The 23,506-nt window shown below is 43.7% G+C and overlaps 1 protein-coding gene across 2 annotated transcripts in view; it reads right to left on the reverse strand.

Annotated features, from left to right (window-relative positions):
- GRB10 (growth factor receptor bound protein 10) overlaps nt 1-23,253 on the reverse strand; it is a 145,446-nt gene extending 122,193 nt beyond the window's left edge. The window contains exons 1-2 of one of the 2 annotated variants that reach the window (XM_036406344.2): nt 23,108-23,253; nt 22,781-23,014 (exon numbers count right to left, since the gene is read on the reverse strand). The gene's annotated coding sequence lies outside the window, so the exon portion shown is untranslated. The remainder of the gene's footprint in view (nt 1-22,780; nt 23,015-23,107) is intronic. The other variant, XM_036406345.2, reaches the window with a different exon arrangement.
- Nucleotides 23,254-23,506: the final 253 nt, after the last annotated feature.

Here is a 23,506-nt window from a genome sequence, read left to right on the forward strand (position 1 = left end):
TGTTGCAAGTCAGGCATTGAGGCAGCACTGGAAATAACTGCTTCTAAAAATGTCCATCTCAGACCACTCAGGTGCCCTCTTGCCATCAAATTTGAGCTTATGGAAAAAACAACAGTCAACTGAGAAAAAGTAAACTTCCCATCAACAACCCTGTTCTGTCTCAAAGTAAGAGTAAAAACAGTCAAGAGTCAAGAGCAGGAAAAATGGCTTTATTTGACATTGAAATGGACTGGAAAGTCCAGAGGATGACCTGCTATGTCCAAGGTAAGGGGCTGACAACATCCCACAGCCATCTCAGGAACTACCTGACCCCCGCTGCCACAGTCCCCCGCTTAACAACACTTCTCATCCAACACCCTCACTTCCAGCATGTGGCTCTGGGGAAAAGCGTGGAAGCTTGCACTGACTGTTGACCAGTGATGCTGGCCAGCAAGGGACCAGTTAACAATACGAATTTCACAAGCCCACAATTACAAAACAGATATGAGCAAGTACTCTGGTGGCAATTAGAGTTTCAGCTTTGTTTTATTTATTCTAGTATAAGAACAGATGTTGCAGTTATTCAAAGGTTTTCACAACCTTAATTGTTGTTAATCTTTCCCATGAAGTGGAGACAGACAGACGTCACCCGTATTTTGTGAAGAAGATAGTGAGCTGCAGGGTATGAATAATAAAAGACAGTATTGTCTGCCTTCTCCCTCCTGCGTGAAAGACAAGGGTATTGGGATTGGCCAGCAGCATGGAAGAAAAAGAATGAACAAGTGACTCAGCTGTTTTATTTGTTTTTTTTAAGGATGCATCTGCTACAGGGCTGACCCTTGAGATCGACATTTCTTGCCCCTCCCCAGGAATGGGTGAAGCCTCCAAGTGCCAGCGAAGGAAGTGCTGAATTCAGACTTCACGACGCCTCAAACAGCCAATACACAAAGAACCCTGTCCACCTCACTGAGTATCACTAAAGCTGTAGTATTAAGCAGCAAAGTGTCGAGTTTCACAGGGCAGTATTAGGTTTCATAAACAAGTTCTCAGACTGGACAAGAAAGTAGCATTTAATTATGTGCTAGAAACATTGCAAAAGATACACGAGAGCTTCCCAAGTCTTTTCCTTTGCTAGTGGGAAGTCTGCCTGACTTCTTACTCAGGTATGGAAATTTTATATCCATCTTTTTGCTGCAGAACCTGATGATTTAGGTTTTCTAACCAAGAAGGACATTCCTCTGACTTTGTTCTGCCAAGTGTACTCAAAGATGTTAACTTGGTGTCCCAGTAATTTGAGACCAAGCAACGCAGAGGAGGGACACCAGTTCAGAAATTAAACCCTGGATGTACTGATGCAGGCATGCCCTATAATCTGAGGCAGGAGCCCTAGAAGTCAGGATAGTGAAGATCAATTTCCTGTTTATGGTGCCTTCAAGCAAATGCCCAGAGTGAACTTGGGGCACAAGACTTAAACCAAAGACCAGATCAGAATGGCATCAGCTACCAGCTCTGCTGCAAAATACAGGAAATCAAGTCTTTCCCCCACCTCTCACATCAAAACTCAACTGCAAGGACTCAAGGATTGCAAAACTTCAAGGATTCTTGACAGAAGGAAAAGATAAGTACTGCTTTGGTTTTAGTTCCTTAAGAGATGTTGCATTTGTTCATTAAAAAAAGTCAAAATAGATAAGCCAACCAGGCACTATGTATACTAAATAACTGCTCACACATTACATCTTAAGAGCAGCATTAAAAGATTGTTATAAATTGCACAACAGAAATCATTCTGTAAAGATTTCTAAAAGGAAAACATCAAACTACCAAGCTGTTAATTGCTGTATATACCCTAAAGGGATCTGGACATAGCAAGAAAGATGCCAAGTTATATGCTTTTAGAAATTATTTCAAGGTAAATCCAGTGAACTTAAAAATCAGGAAGAAACTTCTTTTCTGAAAGAACTAGCTAGAACTAGATAACACAGACATGAATAATAAGATGGTATGAGCAAATGTCACTACAGCTTCTGCAGAAGTTATGACACAAATCCACCCAAAGTTTATGACACTGTGTGAACGAGACACAAGTGGGCATTATCCTAGGGACTCTTAGAAGAACCTGAGCTGCTGTAGCTTGCAGGAGTGGTTCCCCCCTTAACACCCAGCCAAACAACAACAGTTAAAGGTAGGAAAACACAGAGACTTTTTTTCATACAAGAAGCCTTCAGAATTACCGTAGTGGCCATTCTTTTCTTCATATCCTTAAGCTCTCAGAAATGTACAACCAGAGAGGTGACACAAAGTTTGCCACAGCAGTATAATATGTTCAGTCAGAGATGGAGCTTCATGCAAAGCACAGCAGAAGGATCTCATGATCACAGGCAAATGGGTAGCCAAAAAGGGCAACTCTGATTTAACTTCCACAAACTCAAGCCAATGTGCTAGAAGAATAACCCTGCCTGTGTGTACCACTGAATTAAGTGTCAGGAGTCTGAAGTCTTGTTTGAAGTATCATCTTAGAGGAAAGAAGGATGGGAGGAAAAAAAAGCATAAAATACCTCACAAGGAAATACAGTATTAAGAATCAACGAACTGCCACAAGCAAAGCAGAATCATGACAAGTCATTAAACCCAGGGCACACCCACTCATTGAAAACTGTGGGCTGTTATGACATTGAAAGGGTAAAACAGAATTAAAAGAGTACAGAGAAGAGGAATTCCTAAAGCAGAAGCGAACAGTCCTGGATCATTTGGCACAGAAAAGAGACAGCTGAAAGAAAAGAAGGCAGACATCAAGTCAGTTATAGAGGACATGGAAAAAGGGCCCAGAGAATAAGCATTCCCTCTCAAAAGAAAAATTCAGACAAACTGAAATCTATAGGAAACATGAAAACCTTTCCCATGGGGTGACTGGATTTTTGAATGTGTTAAAATAATAATAGTAATTTAGGCAAGTGCTGGGGAAAGCTCATAAGGGATGGCATTGATAGTAATAGATGTGCACACTCCAGATAACCGCAGCACAGCTCACCAGGAAGCAGAAGGGTCTAAAAGCAGAGAAAAAGTCCTTGCAGGCTTTCCACCTAAGCAACTGCAATTCAAATCAACATTTTTTCTTTTTAAGTTAATCTTCCTGGCTGAGAATTGTGGGTGCTAGACATTAACCTAATGGGGATGGTGATGAAGAAGAGCTGGAGGCACAGCCACATCACCGTGCCACACTGCATCCTCCAGAAACACTGCACCAATCTTACAGATTTGCACCTTTAACAATTAGGCACAGACCTAAAAACTACAGTTGCTAGGCATCCTCCATGTAACATTTACTTTTAACAGCAAGTCCGGCAGGCTGCAGCAGCAAGCAGAAGGAAGAATACATGTAGCCCACAAGTTGACAAGTACACACTGAAATGCTGGCTCTCCACAACACACAACATGATCTACTCAGCCAAAGTGCCCATCCCACTGTTTCCCTGGGAGTTTACCATGTCCATGATGCAATACATTTTACCAGTGAGTACAAAAGCTGCAGTTTTCATAACTGGCATCTACAAAGACGCCTCCTTTGCATTTCAGGCCAGACAAGAGCAGATTGAAATCTAAGGTTTTAAAGAATATGATTCCTGCATGATTAAGGAAACTTGATTAAGTCTTCCCAAAATCACAACTGAAGGCTAACACCATACTGAAAGCTGCTATGAGACCACAGCTGAACAAAGCCTTGAACACCTCTTATCAGCTTTTTATTTTGAAAAAAAACGTAGAGCTACTTTCAAAACAGCATGAGAGTCACAAAACCACAAAGATTCTGGCTTTTTCATGCTCTCAAAATAGCATGCAAGAACGATGTCTACAAAAATAGAAATTTTAGGTGCATTTTGCTTTCATCTCAAGCATCAGCTCAAGTTTATCCAATGCAGTATTTGCATTAGGCTCCATAAAGCACTCCCTCATACACAACCCTACTCTGATCAGTGGCAGAAAATTGTGATCAGATGCAGCCAATCACTTGAAAGCACTCCAGGACCAGAGGATTTGGATGCTGGAGAATGCTTGTCCCTTCCCCAGCACCCCACACTGTGCACTGAGAAATGCAGATTCCTCTAACTTGCTTCACTGAAATCCAAGCAACCTAATAGAAGGTGGCAGCCAGCAGCATCACCAAAAATAAAACCATCAGAGAGAAACCAGTGAAGTGTAAAGTAATGCTTTGTTTCAGGAGGTTAAATGTGCAAGTTATTTTCACTGTACTTCTTGACACAGAAAAGCACAACAGCAGCAGCAGCAAGTTTCAGGAACCATACTCCCCTTCTCCTCCATGCCCAGGAGGCAAACCAAGGGAAAAGCACTTGTTTTCAAACAACCTCTGCTCCTTGACTGCCCAAATTCACCCTTGCTGCCCTTCTCTGTGGCAGAGTGAAGCTTACTCAGTGTGTCAGGGAGAGCATTGCTCCTCACCTCCCGCTCCCTGCCTTCTAGGAATTTCCCAAGCCAGCACTGGAGGATTAGGAGCTGTCATGCTATTAAACACTGCAATATCAAAATGTGAACTAAAGCACGTAAAGCCTGCCTTCAGAAGAGGAGCATTTTGGGGTGGGTTTTTTTAGTTTGTTTTTTTTTTTATTTAACCTCTGGAAAAGCATCTAACAAAAACAGTGAGGAAGCAGTGTCAAAACTGGCAGCTCTGCAAGCAAAACAGCCGAGTTTACATGCTCATTGCAGCCTGCCTGCTACTTCAGATTACTTATTGCAGAGCAACAAGTCATTCTCTCCCTAATTGGGTCCCAGTCTAAAATAGTCCTGTTATTTTTAGTACAGTACTTAAGTATCTGAACTGTGCCCTGTGCTGCCAAAGCTGGCACGCATCCCTGGCCATACCAGAAATTCCAATGTTAAACAAGAACACACATGCCACATACCCAGGCCAACGTTTGTTCTTCTGCCTTGTCTTTGGTGGGTGACTTTAAAGACTTTAAACATTAACAGCCAGCCAAAAATGGCACAGGCTTATATGCTAATTCTGCATTTAAAGCCTCTCTCCCAGCTACTGTGCAACAAGAGAACCAACCCGGCAAGGAATGACTGAGGGTTGCAATACCACTCATTAGTTAGAGACAGTCACTTTGTCTTTAGGGCACAGATAGAAGATAAGAATGGGATTATTTTATCTCCATTTTGCTTGGTTTGCATCCACACAAGTTCTGGGGCACTTAAGGAGAGGATAAATCTAAAATGCACTCTAACTCACCCCTCTTCTGTCCCCTTCCACACTGCACATAAACTATGGATTAAATTTAAACTAGTCAAGAAACAAAAGGCCTGTGTTAAATATGTTTACACACACCACAGAAGGAAGATTATGTAAGCTCTGTCTCACAAACAATATGCTTCTTCTGCAGAAGAAATGAGATGATCAAAGCAAGACTTGTGCATATTTCCAAGTCAGTCTTCCCACCTTCCATCACAGGGGTGACAACCGTCCTGCAGCATGCTAATTCTGGAGTGCAGGGAGCAGAATAAAATCCAATACATCCATAGGCTGCTCCAACAAAGCCTTACCTGTCACTGTGAGCTGACTGCCCCTCACCTTGTGCTTCCACTGTAAACTCGTTTTTGTTCAATCAGGAAGAACAAGGTCCCGGGAGGAATTTACTCTGTCCTTTTACCAAGTACTTTGCAGCAAGGAAGTCAACTCTATGAAAGAGCTTTAAAGACAAAATCCTAACCTGAAAGACGGCTGCCAGCCAACAAAAATTTGTTAGTCTCTATTACCACTAGACCATCTGTTCTTGAAACTGTACGTTCCTTTTCAGAAGGGTTTTATTTTGTGAACAGCATCAGCATTGTTCACTCTCTCCACTCTGTCAACATCCCCTTATCCAACACACTTCTAGATCTGGTGGTGACACAAGACTAAGCCTTTAGTTTATCATATCATTATCTCGGCATTTTGGCTTCATCAGTATATATCATTACTTTCCATTTTCAATTATTCTAACCTCAGAGTAGCAGAAGCATACATGTAAAACCTTTCACGGCTTCTGAGTTATGGCTGAGCTGATCAGGGGCATCAGCTAAATGTTCTCAAACTTAAGACTGACAAAAGAGCTGAGGCAAAAATTCAGCCTTCTGGCATTTCCCCTTTAACCATTTCAGTATATTGATTCTGGATGAAAGAACTTGCTCTGTGTTTGAAGAGAGCCTTCTGCCACTGAGTGTTCATTCTCTCTCATCTTCAGTTTTTAGTTAATCCTCAGACACAAGATATTTAAGCTTTGCTGTTGCCCATACATGACAAAAAGCAAGCAACAGTTTGTCTGTCTGTCTTGCTAGGTAAAGAGGTTAAGCAAAAGTTGTACTCCCCTAAAAGAGCAATAGCCTGCAGACAATTATTGCAGTAGCAAAGTAAGAGAAAGCAAAACAAGACATAAAAAACTGATTCTGTAATTTCACAGCAATAAAATAATGATTAAAGGAATGGTCAGTCAACTCACCACTTTCTCAGAAAAGCTACAAGGTAACAAAACCAAACAAAAACCAACAAACAAAAAAAACCCACCCAAAAATACACACACAAAAAAAAATCCCACAAACAAACAAACCAAAAAACCCCAAACAAATAAATCCAAACTACTGCTAGTGATGATAGGAGAAAGGAGATTAAAAAAAGGACAAACTTTTTTTTTTTTAAGCTTCAAATCATTAGCAGTTTTTCTTGAAAGTCCATAGCGGATTGACAAGGTAGCAAAGGCTGGAGAATGGCAAACAGTGATTTCCTACAGAACTGGGAGGGGGGAAAGAGTGGAAAGAAAAACATTAAGAATAGTACTTGTTGATTAATTTGCACATTTGCCATTAAATCGGCTAGCACCAAGAAGAAAATAAAAAATTGAACTCAACAAAAACTGGTTGTTCATGTATAAGCTAAGTCAAACCAACTCAACATCCTACTATGTCAGAATAATGTATTTTAGGAACACAGAAGCAATAGACACTGAATCCTGACATTAGTAAAACCACATCAAAAGATTCAAATTGCATTCTCACAAAAAGATAAGAAAGCTTTGTCTCACTGTTATCAATGCAAACAGTCATCTTATGGCAGATTTGAAAGTGACTGAGCAACTGCACTGACTTATATTTGCTTGGAACGTCAAAAAAAAATTGAAATACTCACATAATAGCGTGACATACTGAATAACCTCTGCAGAGATCTGCCCTGGTCCCACACTATTCTAACACTAATGATCTAGTTAATGAAGGAAAAAATGATACTTATTAAACTTGGGGAAGCTGCTAACTTAAAGCTGTCAGCTTGCTGGAAGACTTAATTCAAAGCAAGTTTTAGAAACTGGAAAATTCTTTGTTGAGAAAGCGGCAAATGCCATAGAGGAATGTATAGAGGAACATATGTGAGAATCATGAAGCAACAGTTCTGCTCTACTTGTGGCTGATAAAGCTTCCAGCATGAAGCTGTACCCAATCTTCAGCAAATTTCAGAAAAGATCAACTGGAAAGAATCCAAGCAAAAGCCATAGGAACATCACAGAATTAGAAAAACATGACATCTGGAAGGAAAAAAGAAAAAACAGAATTAACTGGAGCTCAGCCAAAAGAAGCAAAAGTAAGGGTCATGATGAAATCTTTCAAATCTATGAAAGCTTCCTGCAAAGAAAGGGGGAATAATATCTTCTCCATGCCCACAACTTTCAGAAGAAACAGAAAGGTTTAAAAAGCAAAGATTTAGGAAAACATTACTGTACTGGGTGGAGTGAGGGCATAGGGAAGAGATAAAAGAGAAGCATCAAGTTAAAATTGCTTAAGGGGAAAAAAAACAGTGAGTCAATACCCAAGACTGCGAGGAATAAGCAGTTTCCCCCAACCACTGCCACCAAGTTGCCATCAGAAACACAGCTACACTCCAGCTTTTCATTGACTTGTTTACCTGCATCAAGTCTCCTCTCCAGATCTAGCACTGCGCTACAAGAAAAATAAGCTTGACAGATGCATTGTCTCCTCTCTTTTCTCAAAGCAAAATGAGAATACCAACAAGCTGCATATCAATTCTAACCTTCAGGGCTGAAAGGACTCAGTCCTAAAAAACAAGAAAACCCCCAACCAACTAAAAATCTCAGGTGTCAAAATACCTTTTCAAGAAGCATAACACTGACACTTGCCTCTCTTGATACACGGATCCAGCTATATCCTAACATCACAAATAAACCAGAATCTGACAACAGAGAGACACATGGGCCATACCCTCAGCCCTATGAATTTTGCTCTTCAGTCTCATTCTGGAGGACAAATAGCAGAAACGCCACTTTTACTGTAATGTCATGTGTATTTTTTAATGCTTTGCCTCAATCTACAAGCTGTAGATCAAAATCTCATGGTTCCACTGCCTGTCAGGTGTTTGAAGGATACAAGGAATAGAGAAATTTCTTCTTGCAGAAGAGGGTGGAAGATAACCAGCACAAACTAACTGGTGCAATCCAATCATTCTGAAGGTACTGCAAGGTGCAATCCTATCATTCTGAAGCTTGGCACTACACTTACTCAGTAGCAAGCATCTCTGGAAGCTGGGCGGGGGGGGGGGGGGGGGGGGGGGGCAGGGGTAACCAACAAAACCTTAATCTCTTCAATTTTTTTTAGCTCATGGACTGTGAACACCAGTGTATTCCAAACTGCATTTGCATTTGTTCTCACTATGCAAAACCTCTGGGAATATCTACAGGAAATGAACTCTGATTAGACACAACTGCAATCACTATCATATTCAGACAATTTTCTCTCTTCAGCCCCTCTCCCCACACACCAGTTTGACCTCCACCATTTGCATCAATGGAAGTAGCTGGGGATAGGCATTTCACAAATCTCACAAATCCAGGGTACAAGAATTATTTCAGCCTTTAACTGTGCAACTGGAAGATATTTAAGCATGCCACAGAGGCTTAAGGGAAGCTTTGAAATTGCATTTGCTTTATATTGTGCATGTCAAAAAGACAGTCATTTGTCATCTTTTCTTGAGTATCCCTGAGTAAGATGCTGATGCAAAGATAAATATTCATAAGGCTAGCTCATGCATCTTTCCTCAAATCTGACTAGATCCAACTCCCTCTTGTTTAAAGAAGTAGGAATTATATGTAAATATCACAGCAAAGGAAAGAGATGTAGATGTTAAGATGCAGGAGTTAAGATCAGGTTTCTGTGCATGGGAGGGACCCACAGTGGATTTACAGGATTAGTGGCAGTGCCCATCCCTCTCTATCAGGAATGACTCTCTGCTCTCCACTTTGCAGATTTACAACTGCAGATACTGGGATCTTGGACCATGACGCTGACAGTCCCCAAAGGCAAAGCACTCATCACTCCTAAATACTAACACGGCTGGAAAACAGAAGAAGGAAAAATAAAATGGTTTTAAAAAATAAAATCCATAGGTGTAGGCACTTGAAGTTAAGAAAGGTAAGCACACATTGCCATTTCATGGAGTTCAACTGCACCACTGTTTGCATTCAGCAGAAGCATTTTTGTTTAGTGCCTCACCATGTGGTTATCCCTGGAATCCCTGACTGTCCAAATGGCCACCAGGCCACAGGACATGGCACATAAACATCCACTCCAAAGGAACACTTGGGGTTTATATCAGCACCAAAGCCAGGTCAAGTTTTAGACACAACTTAGCTACCTGTATCACAAGCAGGATGTTTACTATGCACTGTGGTATAAATACTCCTTCTCTCCCCATTTTTTTCATAACACTTCCTCCACCTTTGGAGAAACCATCATCTCTGAGAGAATTTAACTTCCATGAGCTAGGACGTGGGAGCAAACACAGAGTGAAAAAACCATCACACAGGCAAAACATCCACCAAAAACTGCAGGCTTTTCTCATACAGATGCCTCACAGCAGCTCCAAGAAAAGCGTTAGCATTACTCCAAAGAGATAATCGTATCAGTAATGATTTTCAGAGCCATGATTTAGCCATGCTGTGAGTTAGGACATTCCCCCACCCATCACATCATCTTCACCAGAGAAGGGTGGGGGTGCAGCCTACTTTGCCTTTTCTCTACATCACACTAGAAAGCCACATGTGGCAATGGAAGTCAAATTGATTCCTCCTCATCTCACACTGCTGAGAAGTGGGTGCACTACGAGGAGGGAAAAGAACTCCAAAAGATCAAGGGGATGAAAAAGTTGAGCTGTATCAATATTGCCCTTCTTTGCACCTTCTCTTCTAGATTCTCAGCATGGCCCCTTTAAAGCAGCTTCCCCTCTCCCTCCCCAATGCTACAAAACACACATATGAGCAGAGAGGTCACTTAGAAACTGCTCAATCAAATGCTCAAAAGCAGACTGAAATAGCTTCTGATATGTCTTTTTCAGTATGCATCACAATTAACAAACATCCAACCATTTTAGTTGGCCTTCATTTATACTCTTAGATAAATTTTAGATCTTTTGCCTGTATTCAGTTTTTCCTCCCTAATAATGGGATGGCTCAATTCTTTCTTACAGGATGCAAAAGAGCAGGAGACTTTGTGGTGTATCCCAGTGGAAGAGGATATGAAAATTCAAAGCTTTATAGGTTAGGTCAGTTTTAGGATACAGCTACTTTAGATTGCTCTGCTTTGCTTTATACAAATCCTGTTAGTTCTTCATTGACCAGGCAAACCTTTAGGAAGATTACTGCCATGCTACAAAATCATCTCCATTGATAAAATAAAACACTTGTAATCCAGGCTGCACTTAAAGCAACAAGGTTGTAAATAAGAGTCTTCTTATAAAAGTGGCAGAAATTCATTAAAATTCATTTAAGCTACCTAGAATATTTGGTTAATTTTAAACTCTAATGGACCTCAGAGACAGCATCTCAGGTGAAAATCACTTTTAATAAAGCCTTTCAGTCTCTTGATTTTCTAGGGACCTCATTTGACATGGCTAAGGTGTCAGGTATCCCGAGTCACCCCATTACAGCACTACTTTTAAAAGGATCCCAGAAGACTCTAGGAAGACTTAACCTGAAGCTCCCTCCTCCAAGCCTCTCAGATCCACACACAGCCACAGCCCTAAAAAGCTCCCACACTACCCAAGCCCCATTCAGAACTTCAGCACAAACCAGCCCTGCATACACTCCATTGCTGAAAGGCTTCATCCTAGGGTCCCAGGGATTCCAAAGAAGTGCTGGATGCAGCATGCATTGAACTGCAGAGGAGATATACCTCCCTCAGACATCATAAAAGGGCTACATAATATAGCAATAGATCCAGTGTACATATATATTCCACTTTGGAAATCTCCAGGTTTTCAAGACACTAAGTCAGGATTTAAAGAGTTCTCGAGCTCCTCACATACTTCCTTGCTTGGTTTCACAGAGTCACAACTGCAGAATTGAGGATATTGGCAAGAAGAGGTGACTAAGACCAAGTACTGGATGAAAGCATCATTACCCACACAATGCAACAATTTATGGCTCTAACATAGGCTTAGGCAAAAAATTCACTCTGACCACACCACTTGGTCTGTAGTCAAACATTGACTTCAGACGAGCCACAGTTGCACACAGGAAGAAAGCTTCAGTACCCACACACTTTAGAAAAATAAATAAAACAATTAATTTTTCAAAGTACTTGTCCCATGAATGCTTCTCTGGCTTTATGAATCTTCTCTGAACCACTGCCAAGGTCAGTACAGATATGACATGGCTGAAGGCAAGCATGCAAGTTGGCCAGACATCCCAAAAAGAGGAAAAAACTTGCTATTTGTACATAACGGCATTAGTGTGCCCATGAAATTACTGCTCATTCATTACTTCCTTCACCTCAAGAGCCCCAAAACCTGACACAGATATGCCAAGCAACTGAAGCATCATAAGTAGCATCTGCTATAAAACCTGAACTTCAGTCAGCAGCTGAAGAGTGCTCAAAGTAAAACACAGGGTATGGGAAGAATATTTAATACACATGTTGTCACTCCCAAAGGACCCTGCAAAAGACAGAAACTGTTTCTAGATGGAGGCAAGTCCCTGCAACAAAGGCTGAGAAAAGATCTCTTCTTCCATCCATCCAAGAGTCCACACACAATGGAACTGGTATCCAGCCAGAAGGACTGAGCTAGTCAAAACTCAACCATTTTTGTGCTAAAATTATGGAAAAAACTATTCAGAAATTTCTGAAGAGAAACCCCAGTCACTGCTGTGCAATCCTGAACCCAAGAACCTGAACTCCAAGTCTTCCAAAACTCTATTTGGTAAAACAAAGAAAATCCATGACATGTCATCTTGCCCCCAAAATCATTTCACATTTACCACAGCCAAGAATAATAACTGAAATTACAGAAGAACTCATTCTGGTTTTCAGTCTGCAGAGTTGTTGTTTGGTTGGGATTTTTCCAGGCCAAAGCAGACTAGCTTTAGCATGGCTGAGAAACTGCAGCTCTAAGGCAGCCCCTCAAGAATCCCAGGTGTTCAAGGGCAGGATCTGCCCCACAGCCATCAAGGCCATTTCCCAGCAGATACCAGAGCAGTCACCTCAAATGCCTTTATTTGACTTTGGCTACAGAAACCCTTCCTGATCAGAGCAGAACGGCTGAACCAGCTCACAGGCAGTTCTGGGATTCTGAGACTGGGAACAGATGAGACATTCCAGGAAAAAAAAACATTTCAGCTGGTAACTGGTCTGAAACAAATATGTTTTACCACTATGTTTCAGAGTAAGTCAACCAAATCTCTGGTGTTTGAACAGCTATCATGCTTACTATTTTTCATAATATGAAGAATGATGGATTTATTACCAGTTACTTCCTTAGTTGCTCTGTTTCATGATGATCATATAATAAGATACAGCTACACATACCTTACATAATCTCCTGAAACTGTGAAGGTGCTATTTTTATCTTCTTTAAATGTACAGGAGCAAGAGTAACATTTTTGTTATGGCTGAGTTGCTCAATAAAAAACAGCACCTAGCCCTGACACGTTTCATATTCATTTTAAGAAAACAACCCAGCACCACAGGTCCATTTTATTAGAAAAAGAAGCAAAATTAAAAAGACACGAATAAACACAACATCTATTTGATCCACATTCCAGGGCAGCAAAGAGATCAAACACAAGGTTAACCCCCACATAATGCAGAAAACTCCCTTTCACAGGTAGACCTTGCAAATACTGACAGGCTCTGGAGACCCTCTACAAAACCAGGTTTAGTCTTTAGCTTGGCTGTTTGTGAAGCTCCATAAGATTTGTTGAAATTCACAAAGAAAAAAATAAGTTGATGGCTTGCAAGCTGGCCCAGCAGTTTGCTGCCACTGAAAAGATCTATTGGGATAGATGGGATCTATTCTTCTCTTTCTCATTTCTCTTCCTTTCCCTGGAAGAGCACCTCACCTCAGCTGCCCCATCCCATGCTTCCAAGAACTGATCCCATCCTTTAACCCAGAAGAAAACCAATCCCAGGAAAAAAACAAGTACACAGGATAGCTTTCCTACCCAGTTAGAGAGTCAGCCATGCACACACATAGTGAGCCACCAAGCTGGCCCACGGGAAGACACCCAAACACTCCAACAAAACATTGTCAGCTTTTGGTAGCAGTCAGCTCTTAGCATAGCCCACGTCCTTTGAGAAATGAAAATGTGCCTCTCTTCTCAGGGAAAGGTTTTTTCACCTCTTCAAATTGTAGAGCTTTCACACACACAAAAAAATTAGTATTTAAATACTCAAAGAGATAAAAGCGACCTGCCTCTCTGACAGCTGCACATGTTGTATCTTCCTGAAACTCTACCAAGCACTGTCAAATTGACCTGAAAGGCAACTTCACATCACCTACAGATATGTCACCTTAGCTTATGTGAATCTTAAATGAGACCCCTGGGGAATAAATCTTGCTAAGGAAGAGCTGGACTGTTGGACATGAAGGACCCAAGAAGTTGTCAGAGATGCATACACACAAAACAAAGTCAGGCTGTTACAGCACAGGACTCCTTCACTGAATTTTTCAAAATCATCCATTTTCCAAACACCTGCGAGAACTTCTCCCGCTCCTGGGAAGAAAAGTGGAATAATTTCCAAGTAAATGAGGATCAATTACACATTTACCAAAATTACCTAAGGCTTAGACTAGCAAGACATCTTGCAATGCCATTCTCCTACTGAAGGCTGTACCAACACTGCTTTTCAAAGCACACTGGGGAAGAAAATTATCCAGCAACTCAACCGGGCATTACAAGTGTTACCACACACCTTAACTGCATCAGCTGCAACAGCCTTTGCAATGCTCCTCTGACTTCCCATGTGTTAAGAGTGTAATCCACCTTTGCTAGCAAGGAACGCCACAGAGATTTTTCCTGACCTTTATTAGCATCAGCTCTAGAACAAAAAAATGCATGCCAAATGTGAAATAAGTCTGAGTACACATTAGAGATGTCAGCAACTCAAACAGCATTTGCTCTCCATTCCTACAGCTAATCTCATAGTCTTGCTGATCAATTCTCTTGAAGCCTTTTGGAAAATTAACACAATGCCTCTTCAAAAACTTTTCAACTGCTAAATGTGATGACTACCTGTAATGTTCTAACAGCCTACCAGTAAAGTATATCAAAATAACCAGCTCATGAAGATCACACACGGACTGTAACACTCCAGTCTACTCATTTCTAGAGCATCACAAAGGGCTATTTCAATTTCTTTCCCATCACAGGGCTGTCCTGGTTTCAGCTGGGGTAGAATTATTTTCTTTCTAGAAGCTGGTATAGAGCTGTGTTTCAGATTTAGGATGAGAATAATACTGATAACACACCAGTGTTTAGTTATTGTTAAGTAGTGCCCACACAAGTCAACAGCTATTCAGTTTCTCACCCCACCAGTGAGGAGGCTTGGGGTGAACAACAGGCTGGGAAGGGATAGAGCCAGGACAGCTGACCCCAACTGTCCAAAGGAATATTCCATACTTCATGGCATCCTACTGAACAAAAAAACTGGGGAGAGGGAATGGCCTGCTGCTGGGAGACTGGGTGGGCATCAACCAGCAGGTGGTGAGCAACAACACTAATCATCCATCACTTGTTTGTATACCCTTCTTCAGTTGCTGTTGCTATTTTACCTTCCTTTTCAGTTCTCCTACACTGTCTTATTTCAACCCAGGAGTTTTGCCTTCTTTCCAATTCTCTTCTTCATCCCACTGATGTGGGGGTAAAATGAGTGAACAAGTGTGTGGTACTTAGCTGCCTGACAGGTTAAACCACAAGGGCCTTCATAATAAAGCCAGGTGCCCAACAGCCAGGGATGGGGAAAAAGCAAAAGAAAAAACAACAACAAACCAACCAACAGAACAGGGAAAAAAAAACCTTCACCGCCAAACCCACCTGCTTTTGGACTCAACTTTTTAACTTCAGTTCAGAATTCCTGGAATGACAAACATAATACAACAAACAACAGAACAAAACAAAAGAAACCAATGTTACAGCTGGTGAGCTTTTTCATAAACCATTAAAAATGCATGTATTGTGCATCTAGATGATGGTAAATCTGCCTCTAGCATAAGATGCAGAGGCAAGAAGTACTTTGTCCTCACCATCGCACTGCAGAGATAAGCTTCTCTTGGAAATTGTTTACTACATCTCTTGCTGTGACCATGTACAGTAACTGGAACATCACAGTTAGAGATGGACAGGATAAACAAAAGCAACCTGACCCACCAAGAAAACATCTGCCAGCACTTGAGCCATTGTTCTGCACAATATCAAGGCCTGAATTCTGACATAATCCCCTGATATCTCGGGTGATGTCAGCACGAGCAGCTATTAGAATGAAGAATGATCCCCCACAAGACATTAAGTCAGAAATAATCGATGGTCTCACAATACATATTTCTCCCTTAACATTCTGCTAAATGGACTTTAATACATTTGAGCCAGAAGGGAAAGCAGGCCTTTTAAGAAAGCTTGTGATATTTTTGTCTTGTGCCAAAGCCTTCTGAATTTTCAGCTTTTCCAACTCCCTGAAGTTTAATTCCACACTTGTGCTTTGATATAATAAAAGCTCCTCATTCCTTTCCAAGGATGCTCAGAGCTTTAACAGTACACTAAGCAAGACCAACCTACAGATTTTACCTTCCCCCAGTCCTTCTCACCCCCTCTCTCAATTCCCATTTAAGGAGAGAATGTTCTCCTATCTGAATCCGTACCTAGTAGTTTGGCAGACATGAACATCACAGAAAAGAAGGAAAGAAGAAAGCAGGGAGGAAAAAAAATCACCTCCCCATTTTTATTTCAGCCTTGAAAACTTCTGCTCCAATCCTTTCTAATATACAACTACCTTGTCCTACCATCCTCCAATAAAGTCAGTATGTGGGAAAATTTTTCTAGTAATTTTTTCTCTAGTAAAGGATTCAAATCCTTGCTGGCAGTTAGTTTTGACATCTACAAATATATGAAGCATGCACAGATACAAAGCCCGTTTGCAACTCCCTCACCAAAAATATGCTTAAGTGTTAAATCAGAATCACAGAACCACAGATAGTTCACTAACAGCAACATCAGCCTTGAAAGAGATCTGGATGACATTTAATGGATTCCCTTCCTCACAGTTTCAAAATTTAAATTAATACCTGAAGAAGAGCTAGAAATAAAGTTAAGCAAAGTATAAAAGTAACTTCTGAAAGCTTAGTCTATGCTTCAAACCAACAACATGAGTTTGGACAGAGCTGCAGCCACTAGATCAAGTCATCAAAAGGGAGAATTTAGATGCTGGGCACTGAAAGAAGTCTCTAAGTGCTCATCAAGTGCTAATCTCCACCATGAAAAGACTCTAGAGATTGACACATTCTCCCTGCTTATTGATTTTCTCACCAGGGATGCATAATGGAAGAATGACACTGGTCTCGTGGAGTACTATCCACCCTTACTTAGCTGCCTTCAGCAACCACAGCCTCAGCTTGGATGCAGACACTCAGTTTCTCAGATTTCTCTGCTGACACAAATTCTGTAGCAAGAGCACGAAGGGAGTGGATGGACCACGCTCTGATGTTTACTGTGTGAACAAATGCAGAAATCCCCACTGCTGCTCAGCAAGAGAGCTCCTTCCCACTGGGCTATAGGTTTATTCCAACAGGATGGTATGGTATTTCCTCTATGGTTTGTCTGCCAGGAAAGTAATTTCCTATTTTTGTCCTGTTATGAGCTAGTAGAAGCTGGCATTGATGGAGGCTGGGAAGAATGAGAGGTTGGTTTGCTAGTGGTTTAACCAAACATGTGTTTACAATTACCCCATTCATCCCTGTCTGTGCAAAACAGTCTTTTTTGGAATGTCCCCATGGTCCTTGGATTTGGCCTCCAAAAACGCTGAAACAGACTTGCTGAGAAATACATTGAATATTACAGCTAGAGCAACAAAACTGTCCAATGGTTAATATTGCAACCATTAACACAATTGTTGGGCATTAAGATCAACATAGCTGCTCAACTTGCTGCTTTCGGCCTAAGGATGACAGCTCAACAGCAGGAGGGTAAGATAATGGGAAAAGCTCTTGCAGTCTTCCCCTGGAGTCCAACAGAAGAATACAACAGAAACAGGGCACCGTGTTTCTTTCTCAGATATTCTACAGCATCTGCCCACAAGAAGAGAATGCAGAGATAGCCATGATGTTCCCAGGAAACTTGTCTAGGGCACTCATCACCTCTGCATCCAAGGACCATGACTATCAACCATTGTCCCAAAGCTCTTTTCACAAATACACAGCATAATATAATCAAGACTTTCAACCCCCCTCACCCTCCCCCCAGTTCTCACTTTAGGAAAGAATAAACAGAGTCTGTTCCATCATCATGTGGTAAAGGGGGAATTTATCACTGCTGATCCTTTCTCCAAGAAGAGTTCAAACCATTCTAGCAAATATGCCTTATCCCATTGCACCTGAAACAGCAAAATCTCAAAGACAGCAGTCATGAAAGCTGCAGAATTCCAAGAGACATTTCACCTCTCTCAGTATCAATGAGGTAGACTTTCACGCCATGTGCCTAGATTATTCCAGATCTAGTCTGGCAATCCTCAAGCTTGATATAACCTGTAATTTCACTTCATATCACATGTCAGAGAACTACTCATTTTCCTCTAACATTTTACTCACTCCAAAGTTATCATTTGAGACCCAGGGATATAATGACTTACCAAAGGTTTCTGAAAGGATTCAGGAAGAAGGTCCCTCCCACTAATTTACAGCAGTAGTTACATGTTGCATTATCCATGATATGGGAGAAGGTGTCCTACTCTGCTAAAAAGATCATCCACTTTAAAACAACTGATCTTCATGACAGCTTTTACTGTAACCATTCAGGAGGGGTAATCTGCATTCCCCATGGGTTAACTAATTGGGATGCAGTTAGCAGGTTTCATTAAAAGCTCTCTTGACTTGTAAATGAGCATTAGTGCTGGGCTTTGAAGAACCCATCCTTATTCATCCTGACTATATTTTTGTTCAATCCACACCTGAGTCTCTGGTCAGTGCCACTACAGGTTGTTTGCCTGTAAAAACCCAAGCAGCATCCATAAAGCTGCTGCCACCTTCTAAGGGAAAGTAACTCACCCAGTGCTCATAATCTCACATTTCTGTGAGCGACTCCTCACCAGTAACAGAATTCCCTGGTCTTTCCTCTTACAGAGACCAGCAAAGACAGAACTGTCATAAGGGCAGTACTCTAAAGCAGAGGATGAACTTGCAATGCCCTCAGTCCTAAAAGCCATGTCCATATGCTCTGTACAAGCTGATCCATCTATGACTTATGGAAGATCCTAGGAAGGCAAAGAGGGAAGGAAGTTTTCAGTCAATGGAGGCACATTAGTGTGAATGTGAAGATCTCTTTATTAAAAAGTTTTAGGATACCTTGGCACTGATATTCAGTGCTCCTATGGACATTTGAAGTCCAAAAGCTGCTAGAAACCATGACCTCCATTATCAGATGAATGGACCTGTATGAAAAACAGTGTCTGTCTCTCTATACACATACCTGCTGACAAGATGGTATCCAGGGGAATAAAGCATATAAGAAAAGGGAATGTCAAATATATCAAACCAAATCTTCTAAAGTCAGGCTGTTCTAGTTGTTTCATCACTGAAGATCTTAAGAGACTGTCTGTAGACAGGATGCCTCACACTGATGATCAGTTTTCTTTAATGATGCTCTGATAGTGGAATCTGGCTCTCTAGGATAGTGCTCTCCACATTCCCAATGTGACAGAGGACCCCTATTGAGCTAAAGGGAGAACTCCTATCCAGTTCAACAGATGGCATGAGAATAGGAAAGACCTGGCACAGGACTAGTTCAGAAGTGCACAGTTCAACATGTATAAAGAAAGAGAAGTCAATGAGGTAGCATCTGTTTACTTCATAATATTATGTTTCAAAACAACCACTGGTCTGGGAGAAAAAGTAATGGGAATCAAGACTATTTTGCCACATCCAAGTTTAGATTGCAACATGCTCTCCTGACCAGCAGGGTGTAAAGATAGCAAACCTGTAAATAAAGCTCAATGCTAATAAAGGGATTCCTTGGAAACCTCATTCCTTTTAATTCCTAAAAAGGATCGTGGGGTTTCAACTTTTTTGGTAAAGGATCTCCATTCCTAGATTTCCCTGGGTGAAGAGTTGCAACTGGTATATTTTGGACATAGCCAGGAGCAGGTCCAGTTTCCAAGAAAAACAATCCTAACTTCTTAGCCTGCTTTCCTACAGAAGGAGGCTTATGCAACCACACTGTAGCCAAGCCAGTTGGCAAGCTGCATGCAAGCCTGACAGAGGCAGAGGTCTCAGGAGTTATCTTCCTTGTTTATGAAAACACTGGGCCAGGTGGGCACGCTTAAGAAACACTGCACTGTGAACTGGCAACAATACTCTCATAGCTGAGATAAATCCAAAGAAAAGCAGGCTTCCTTAGTCTTAGTTTGGACAGAAATGTTAGCACAAAGTGAAGCTTTTCCCCTGACCCCATTAATAAACTCCACTCAGAGATTTAGAATAAAAAGGCCAGCAGAAAATAGTAAGGGTCTTCACCACAATGTTTGCTGCAACCAGTGAAATTTTTAATTGAGCAAATACTTAAATGCATCCTAAAAATGCATACCATTGGACATCAAAAGGCATCCCTCCACCTATTTCCCCACCCCACATTTCAGTGGTCTGAAGAAGCACCTGAGTGCATTTCACAGACAAACATACACACACTTCCTAAGACAGAGCTGAGCTGGTCTAAGCAGAAGTTATACCTAAAAATCTGGCCTCATCAGAGCACCATCACCTCCACAACCTCCACATGCAGAGAGGCACAGCAAAAGGGAGCAACAGTAGGGTCCCACCCAGAGTGACACCAGCCCAGAGCCCCTCAGTTTGCCTGCTGCCACTGCTACCTGTGCCCAGGGAAGCTGACAGTGCTTGGTAGTCCAGAGGGACATCTGCTCACTTGGGGCTGTCAGAAAACAAATTCTCAGCACAACACTCTGGTGCTGCTGGCAGAAGCAGTGCACGACCCAGCTATGCCTCTCCTCTGCCAGCTGGGAACTCCCTGCCTTGGAAGGATACCTTTGCCAGAAAGATCCAGACACTTTTTGCCCATTTACATCCCAAGCACAGATGAGAACATGACCAAAGGTTTCTAAAAAACCTTCACAACGATTCTTGCTAGAGTCATTTAAGCACTCCCAAGACAGAGGGCTGCAAACACTTGTTTTATTTACAGAGTGCACACCATACTCTTCAGCAGAACTGAGATGCAGAAATCCATTTTGCATTTAGGCAGAGCTTTTGGACTACACATTAAAAAACAGAGGAACACACTTCTGAAATCCAGGTGGGGCTGTATGTGAGGATAAAAGCCAACTCACACAGTGCTAAGAGAAGGGATAGTTTGATTAACAAAACCAAGGAAAACCATGCAAGTACCACAAGATCTTTAATATGTAGCCAGGGCAAACAAGACCTACTTTAAGAACAAATAACGTCCAAGTGAAGAAAATAAATCAGACCAGAACATGGTATAACGAGCACCAGAGGCAAGCATCAGGGTCAGCTGCTCTGTTGGTTTACTGTTTGCAGCAAAGCTACCAAGCAGTGCTCTTCAGGCTCTGCTGTTTGCTCTACACTGCGCTGAATTTTAAAGAGTCCGGTGTTAGAGAAAGAAAACCCAAGAAGCTCTGATATTAATGTATACCTGTACAAAGGTAGCCAGAGGAATACAGCCCTGGAACAGCTCTCCTTCTTATGCTGCTCTGAGAGGTTAAGCCCTGGAGGAAGATTAACAGCATGGGAAGAGCATCCTGCTTAGCTCCTGCGCCCTGCCTCAGCCCCAAAAGCATCATGAAGCGCAGCCAGAGCTCTCATCTAAAGTTTCAAGCATATTTCCCCTTTTCCAAGCAGGTTTTCTAATCTCCATGTGTTTGTGGTGGGTTTTTTTTTTTAACCTGTCCTCATAACTCACTCCTTTTAATCCTAGGATTAGCCTCGTTGCCCTTCTCTGTACCCTTTCTAGAGCTGTAAGTACAACTAGTAGCATCAAAACTCAGGAATAGATGGAGCTGGAGCGTTAATGCATCCTTGCTACACATCCCACAACATCTCCATTAAAACACATAAGCACCTTTAAGAGGCAAAACAATTTCAGCTGCCCCTTCGAAGCCTAACTGAAGGTGGCAGATGCCCACATCCCTCGTATCCTGCCCCAACCCCAAACTCATTCTGCCTTGGTGGAGAGAAAAGCAAAGCACATTCTTTGGGTCTGTTTTAGAAAACCTGATCAATGCTGCTTTGACATACCAGCAACACATGTTCCCATTTCAACAAATGGGAGCATTTCAGGCAGACCACCACTTCAGATGGAGTGGGGCTCCTGGCTGCTGAATCAGCACTTTCCATCCTGCTGGCAATACAGAGTTATGCGACGCTTCAAAGGAAAGCGGGGAAAAGGGAGAAAGGGATGGGAGGGGGCGCTGGCACTCGAGCAACAGAAGCGGGCAAGAGGATTGTGCAGGAGTTCATCTGCCAAACCAATTAACTGCAAACTGTTCTTATAAAGATGCCACAGTTTCAGCCCCGGCTTGCAGCACCAGGGTTATACAATGAGAGCCATGCGTGCCCGCCTCTCCCCGGCGGGGAGTGGGGCAGGGGAAGCTCCGCACCGCCCCCCGGGAAGGGTCTCCCGAGCCAGCGAGGGGCTGTGGACACGGCCGGGGCTCGGCAGGGCCGCTCTCCGGCGGGCACACGGCCGCACATCAGCAGGAAGGTGGCAGCACCCCGGGGTGGCATTGCTGCGAACTGCCCATCCGCCAGCCCTCCTGCAAACCCTGAAGGGAGCGGGGGGAATACCGGGGACTTTCGGCGGCAGCAGCACCACCAGCAGTTGGCGGGGCAGGTCTTCGCTCTCCTCCAGCGCGGGGCGACGGGAAAGCCCGGCTCCCGGCACCGCCGGGGCGAGGCGCGCAGCAGGCGAGCAAACAAAACGCGGCAAGGAAGCCCCGAGTCGGGGAAAAGGGCCGATCCCCCGAGCCCCGCGGCCGCCGGCCGAACCCCGTCCGACCCCGGGGGCTCCGCGCCGGGCGGGGGGCGCTCCCCGCGGGCACTGTGGGGAGGGGGTGGGGGGGGGCTCGCCGGCGGCCCCAGGAAAAGGAAGTTTGCTCTCCTCCTCCTCCTCCCACCGGCCTCCGCTACCGAGAAGCCGGCGAGCCCTCACCCACCCCGGCCCGGCCTCACCCCGCTGCGGCTCCCCAGGGGCAGCAGCCGCCGCCCCCCCTGCGCGCCCCGCGCCGCCCCCCGGCCCCTTACCTGCAGGGCGGGCAGGCAGCCGGCACCGTCCCCGCCGGGCGCCGCGCACCCGCCAAGTTTGGGGCGGGCGCGGCGGGTCGGGGGAAGGGTCGTGCGCGGCGGTGGCGGGGACGGGAGCGCGGGCGGGGAGGGGGATCCTCCGGGCGGCGCGGTGCAGTGGGGCGCGGGCGGGGGAGAGCGAGCTCTCGGAGCCACGCGCCTCAAAACCAACAGTAACAAAAGAAAAAATTAAAACTGAAAAAAAAAATTAAAAACACACAATTAAAAAAAAAAGGCAATTAAGTAAAAAAAATAAGAGGGAAGGAAAAAAAAAAAAGCAAAACACACCCAACACGAACAGGGACGTTCGCGCCTCCGCAAGGCGTCCCCGGGCTGCGGGAGGGATCTGCGGAGAAAACTTCTGCCTGCCTGTCCGCGCTGCTGCTGCTGCCGCCGCCGGCTCCGGTGCTAACGGCGCCCACCGCCGCCGCGTTCTCCTCTCGCGCCCAGCTGACTCCCGGCGGGCCCCGCCCCGCTCCCGCCCCCGCCGCACGCAGCCGCAGCCCCGGCCCGCGCCCCGCCGAGGGCAGGGGGCGGCCGGGAGCCCCGGCGGCCGCGGGCGGTGTGGCGGCGCCCCTGCCCGCCCTCCCCCGTCCCGGGGCGAGCGGCGCTGGGGCCGGCACATCCTGGGGCTGTGGCGGGTCTCCTGCCCTCTAACAAAAGCTCGCCCGCAGGTAGCACCGGTGC

This window comes from Molothrus ater, chromosome 1 (genome assembly GCF_012460135.2).
Source record: "Molothrus ater isolate BHLD 08-10-18 breed brown headed cowbird chromosome 1, BPBGC_Mater_1.1, whole genome shotgun sequence".
Taxonomy (NCBI): domain Eukaryota; kingdom Metazoa; phylum Chordata; class Aves; order Passeriformes; family Icteridae; genus Molothrus; species Molothrus ater.